Source organism: Oryx dammah, unplaced genomic scaffold, assembly GCF_014754425.2.
Source record: "Oryx dammah isolate SB20612 unplaced genomic scaffold, SCBI_Odam_1.1 HiC_scaffold_3, whole genome shotgun sequence".
In the NCBI taxonomy this organism is placed as follows: Eukaryota; Metazoa; Chordata; class Mammalia; order Artiodactyla; family Bovidae; genus Oryx; species Oryx dammah.
This window is the reverse complement of record NW_024070187.1, coordinates 88,261,014-88,267,842: the sequence shown is the minus strand read 5'-3', so window position 1 is coordinate 88,267,842 and position 6,829 is coordinate 88,261,014.

Sequence of the window (6,829 nt, the reverse complement as noted above, 5' to 3'; positions counted from 1 at the left end):
GATATCAACCCCTTAGCAGGCATATCATTTGCAAATATCTTCTTCCATTCAGCAGATTGCTTTTTCACTTTATTGATGGTTTCCTTCTCTGTACAAAAGTCTTTTAGTTTGATGTAGTCCTATTTGTTTATTTTTTATTTTGTTGCCTTGCCTGAAGAGACAGATCCCAATAAATAAATACACAAATAAGTGAATACTGCCAAGATTGATGTCAAAGAGTATGCTGCCTCCATTTTCTCCTAGGAATTTTATGGTTTAAGGGGGCCTTACATCTAAGCCTTTAATTCATTTTTATTTTATTTTTGCTTATGGTATAAGAAAATTAGTTTCATTCTTTTCCAGGTAATGGTCTAGTTTTCCCAACAATGTTTATTGAAGAGACTGTCTTTCCCCTATAGTGTATTCTTGCCTCCTTTATCATAGATTAACTGACCATATAAATGTGGGTTTATTTCTGGGTGTTCTATTCTCTTCCATTGATCTATATGTCTGTTTTTGTGCCAACAATATCTATTTTGATTACTATAGCTTTACAGTATAGTCTGAAACCAGAGAATGTGATACTTCCAGTCTTGTTCTTCTTTCTCAAGAATGATTTGGCTATTTGGGGTCTTTTGTAGTTTATAAAAATTTTAGGATTATTTGTTCTAGTTCTGTGAAAAATTTCATGAATATTCTGATAAGGAATGTATTGAATTTGTGAATTGCTTTGGGTAGTATGGATATTTTAACAATTTTTCAGTCAGTGAGCAAAGGATATCTTTCTATTTGTTTGTATCTTACTTAATCTTTTCCTTATAGTTTTCAGAGTACAAGTCTTTCACCTCCTTGGTATTTTGTTCTTTTTGAAGTAATTGTAAGTTGGATTATTTTCCTAACTTCTCTTTCTCAGAGTTTGTTATTAATGTATAGAAATTAAACAAATGTCTTCAGATTAATTCTGTATCTTTTTGTAAATTTTGTAAAGTTTGCAACTTTAATGAATTCATTTATTAGTCAAAATTGTTTATTGGTGGAGTTTTTAGGTTATTCTATATGATATCACACCATTGGCAAAGAGTCACAGTATTACTTCTTTGCTTCCATTTTAGATGCCTTTATTTCTTTTTCTTCTCTGATTGCTATGGTTAGGACTTCCAGTATCATGTGAATAAAAGTGGTGAGAGTGGGCATACTTCACTTGTTTCTGATCTCAGAGGAAAAGCTTTCAGCATTTCACCACTGAGTATGAGTTAGCTGGGGGCTTGTCATATGCAGTTTTTATTATGTTTAGGTTTGTACCCTCCATACCCACTTTGTTGAGAGTTTTTATCACTATAGATGTTGACTTTCATCAAATGCTTTTTCTGCATCTGAAAATGATCATTTAAATAAAATGTGCTTTAATTTGTTAAAGTGCTGTTTTACAATAATTAATATGTAGGTATTGCATCATCCTTGCATCCCTGGAATAAATTCCACTTGATCATGATGTATGATCTTTTTTATATATTGCTAAATTTGGTTTGCTAATATTCTGTTGAGAATTTTTTAATCTATGTTCATCAGGGCTATTGGCTTGTAATTTTCTTTCTTTTTCTTTGTATAGTATCTTTGTCTGGTTTTCTTATTGGGATAATGCTGGTCTCATAGATTAATTTGGAAACACTTCCTCTAGTGTTTTGGAATAGTTGTAGAAGGATAGGTATTAACTCTTCTTTAAATACATGTTGGAATGTTCCTGTGAATCCATATGGTCCTAGACTTTTGTTTGTTGAGATATTTTGATTACTGATTCAATTTCATTACTAGTAATTGGCCTGTTCATATTTTCTCTTTCTTCCTGACTTAGTCTTTGAACATTTTATGTTTCTAGGAAGCTAATTATTTCTTCTAGGGTGTCCAATTTGTAGTTGTATCATTGTTTGCAGTAGTGCCTTGTGACTGTGTTTCTGTAGTATATGGTGTATTTTCTTTTATTTGTTTGGGATCTTTTTTTTCTTGATGAATCTGGCTAAAAGTTTATCAATTTTGTTTACTTTTCAAAAAACAGTTCTTAATTACAATGATCTGTATTGTTTTTTGGTCTCTTTTTCTGTTATTTTTCACTTTAATCTTTGTTATCTCACTCCTTTTGCTAACTTTAGGCTTTGCTTTCTCTTTTTTGTCTTGCTCCTTTCGATGTGAAGTTGCCTTGCTGGCTTGAGCCTTTTCTTGTTTCTTGAGTTAGCCTGTATTGCTACGATATTGCCCCATAATTGACTTTGCTGCATCCTAGATTCCGGAAAGTTGTGTTTCCATTGTCATTTGTCTCAGGGTATTTTTTAAATTTCTTATTTGGTTTCTTTATTGACTCACTGGTTTTTTAGTAGCATGTAGTTTAATCTCCATGTGTCTGTGTTTTTTCTAGTTTCTTTTTGTAATTGATTTCTAGCTTCATACTGTTTTGATTGGAAAAAAACTTGACATGATATTAATCTGAAATTTATTTAGATTTGTGTTGTGGACTAATATGTGACCTATCCTGGAGAATGTTCCATGTACACTTGAAAAAGTGTCTTCTGCATTTGAGGATGCAATGTTTTGTATATATTGGTTGATCTATCCATTGATTTAAGTGGGGTGTTAAAGTCCCTGCTATCATTGCATTACTGTTGATTTTCCCTTTATATCTGTTAATATTGGCTTTATATATTTAGATGCTTATATGTTGGATGCATACTTATTTACAAATGCTATATCTTCTTCTTAAATTGATCCTTTTATGATTATGTAATGCCCTTATTTGTCTTTTGTTGCAGTTTTTTTAACTTTATCACATATAAGATTGTTACTCTCAGCTTTGTTTTAATTTGCATGGAATATCTTTTTCCATCCCCTAACTTACAATCTGTGTGTGTTTATAGATCTGGAGTGAGTCTCTTACAGGGAACATAATATAGATAAGTCTTGTCTTTTTATACATTCAGCTACTTTAAGTTTTTTGATTGGAGAATTTAGTACATTTACATTTAAAGTGATCATTAATAGGTAAGCTCTTATTGCCATTGTGTTAATTGCTTTTGGATGTTGTATAGTTTTTCCCTGTTCTTTTCTTCTTCTCTTTGTCTCTTCCCTTGTGGTTTGATGATTTTCTTTAGTGTTTCTTTTTTTTAATGTCACACAGTTTTCGAGTATTATACCCCTTGCTTTAGTTTTCCCATATGACCTGTGGTTTTTATTGCTTAATTCTGCAATGTGATAATTTTTTTAGGAAGGCATATACAGGAGTTTCAAATGTTTAATAATTATAAGTAAAATTTATTGAATGGGTACTGTGTTCTAAATATTTTACATAGTTAGCTATCTAAGTTAACTTAATCCTAAAATGACCTTATGGGTTAGGTGTAATTATTATTATCCCCATTTTATAATTGATGCAATTGAGATTTAGAGGGGTTAAATAATTTACTCTCTATCACCAAGCTAGTAAACAGTTGGGACTCAGCTCTCTGAGATTTCTGATCATAACTGGAACTTAGCCAAAAACAAAATTCATTATAATACAAGGCAGAATGTAAGGACTATTTGAGAGGTTAAACAAAATAATAATCAGGGAACTCAAAGGAAGGGAAAGATGATATTTGTAAATAATGTAATTCTTCATAGAGATGGCAGGATTTGAAAAAAAAAATTTCATGAAATCTTGACCAACAGAGATGAAGGAGGGTGATACATGTGGAGGGAATAGCTGACAACCTAACATACAGATAGAAATTGTGAGATCTCTTCAGATAGCAAAGGGCAACTGGTGGCTGCAGCTGATGGTCTGAGTTGGGAGCCCCCAGAAAGATAGGTAAGAAAGAGACCACCAGAGCCTCCCTGTGGAGGGTCTCACACTACTGGGAGAGGAGCCTTTGTTAATCATGGCACACAATGGGGAGTCAGTTTAGTTTTTGATCAGGAAGTTAACATAAACAGGGCTGAACAATGAGAAAACAAATCTGACAAAGATTGTAGCAGAGAGTGACTGAGGGTGTGGGCAGGGCAGGGAATCTGAGTCACTGGATGCCACCCCTGACAGCTTCCAGGTTTTCATGACTTGAGTGTTTTGCAGTACAACAAGGCCCTCTACAGGTTACCCAGATGACTAGATTCAGAGGAATTTAGATGAGGCAGGATCTTAAAATTAATCCAGTCAAACCATTGTGGCACACTTTAAGATCCATAGGAACCCTGAATGAGAAGACAGAAACTGGCTGGGTGTTCAGGACACACTCCTGATCAAAGCTACGTTAAGAAAATAGGGTCAGAGCTGTGTATCTCCTATTATATATCCTGTATCTATGAGATCTCCTTTAACTCCTCATATATATCCTGTATCTCCTTTTTTTCTAGAAGCTAGATTTCTATAGTAAAACATCTTGATTTCTAAATGCGGGCTAAATGCATCTAAAACAGATGCCTTGAAAGACAAAAGAAATATACCTGTGGATGGGATCTGCCTTATAGGCTGCACATTTTCAACATACAACTTTCAACCCGGAAGGGAATGTGGAGGTCCTCTCTAAACAATATCTTTTTCACTTAACAGACAAAGATAGCCAGTCCAAATGGCCCCAGCAAAGTTAGAGAATCACACAGCCAGACTAGATCTCAGGTCCTTTAACTATCCATTCATTGCAGATTTTTTTTTTAATGTTGTTTCCAATTTTTGCCCCAAGCTGGACCACTACAATTGACTGTTTTTCTCTGAAGAATATATGGCATTAGGGTAGAATTGGGGGTGTTGTGGTGGGAAGGAGGTTGTTAAGAATTTCCTAGAGATGTGAAAACCACTTGCTCCTCATCTCATTACCAAACTCAACCACAATGCTCCTGTTAGGATATTAGTGCCAAAGTACCCTTGTCCACAGGCTGGGATCAAGTGTTCCCAAGTGACCAACTGATTCCCTACATCCCATGGATAAACCAGGGTTCATTTATAGTCTAAAGTCTCTTCTCAGACTGTACATTCAGTAGGCACTTGAAGCTTGTTCTGGCCCCACCCTAAGGATGCTATTCATATTTTAATAATCTGCAGATGACACCAGGAAATTTTTGTGGTCAATTCATGACAAGGTCATTATTTTATATATTTTAAAGAAAATAACTTTTCATTTGCTTGCAAATCTCTTGGGTATATATTCAAACTCATAAGAAAAAAAAGAAAGAAAATCAACCCCCAACACTAATGTTTTTCATAAAATGTTGGGAACTATTTTCATATAGGTTTAAATAAGGGACTTTGGCATTAGATCTATCTAGATCTATCTAGGCTCTGCCACTGAAAGGCTATGTGACCTTGAAAAGAATGATTTGCCTTCTGTAAGCCTTAATTGCATATAGGTGTGGGTTAATTAAAATAAAGCTAAGAATGCTTTTCAAACATTTTAAATGCTCATAAATGGTAGCTATATTACACTATTACTTCAGTTTCCTTTGAGAAGAGACTCAATATTGAATCAATAGTTTTGTATAGTTAAAAAAAAAATCTAGATATGCCATTGTTTTTCCAGAAAGATGTGAAGCCTAACTAACATTCTGTTAAAGAAAACTGCTAGTTTGATACGGGCTAGACTGTGGTATTAACAGAATTTTAATCTAAGTTACTTATGCTCCAATATTATCTGACACATAAAAATTACTCAGAAAGCCCACGAAGTATAGGCATAAGGCCTGATTAAACAATTCAGTTCTTGTTACTGTATAATCACATTCTTAATCTTTATGAGATACTTCTCTGGAAGCTGTGGGTTTGGGCCACAATCTGTAACAGCCCTCATGTTTCGTTTTGGCGGAGGAGTAAAATGTAGTGATGGATCACATTTTTTCACATGGTTATTCTCAAGAAGTCTATACTTTGAATTCTGAAGAAATAACTACTTAGGTCTTGTACTCTGAGTTGTGCATTCATTGAATGTTTAACAGAAATTTGGAGCTGAATCTGGAAGATATGCTTCTGAATGTGCTACTGAATAGGGCTGTGCCAAAAGTTTGGGCAGAAATGTGGACTCAACCAGATTAGCAGTCCCAAGCTCACAAATTAAATTTCAACACTTCCAGTTCATCTTGGCAAATGCTAGTATCCTGATGTCAGACAGTAATGATGTAAGCCAGAAAGAGTGGTGTTTTGCAATAGAGAGATTCTGGTAACCCTTCCCATGAGTGTGGGTTGTAGGATATCAATATTTACATCATATCACAGAGTGTGTTACAGTTTGCAAGGCAGAGAAATTAGATGGTTTACTCATGGTCTTCTATGGAGAAGTGTCCTTCTGTTCAACATCAAAGCTTAAATTGCTCATGTTTGCATTGTTAGTTCCTTAAGACATTCTTTTTTCAATTGCATATAATAAATGGACATTTTCTTGATGTCAGCAAAATGGGGCGTTTCAAAATTAAAGGGTTGTATTGTGCCAGGAAACACTAAAAGACAAACTGTATTATAATTTCATCTACTTCCAATATAATTATACAAAAAAAAATAACCTGGGGAAAGCAGTTATAATTCCTTTTTTGTAAATTTATTCACTCAAGCATGACTGAAATTATAGTGTTTGCTCCTATTGCCATCATGCTCCAAAGGGCTAATTAATGAAGCACTCATGAATGCTGATGACTTAAGAATGTGTTCTCAAGAACTGAAGGGTAGACACAGGAAGGAGACAAAATGGGAAATGAAAGAAACTGATGAACCCTGTTGGCTGGTTTGATTTAGTCAAAGATGCCAGAAATATGTTCTCATTTCTTTCTTAAATGACTGAAAATGTAGTTCTGATACCAGATCTTCACTGGTAGGCTTCTTTTCAGGGAGGGTCTTATTTCATAT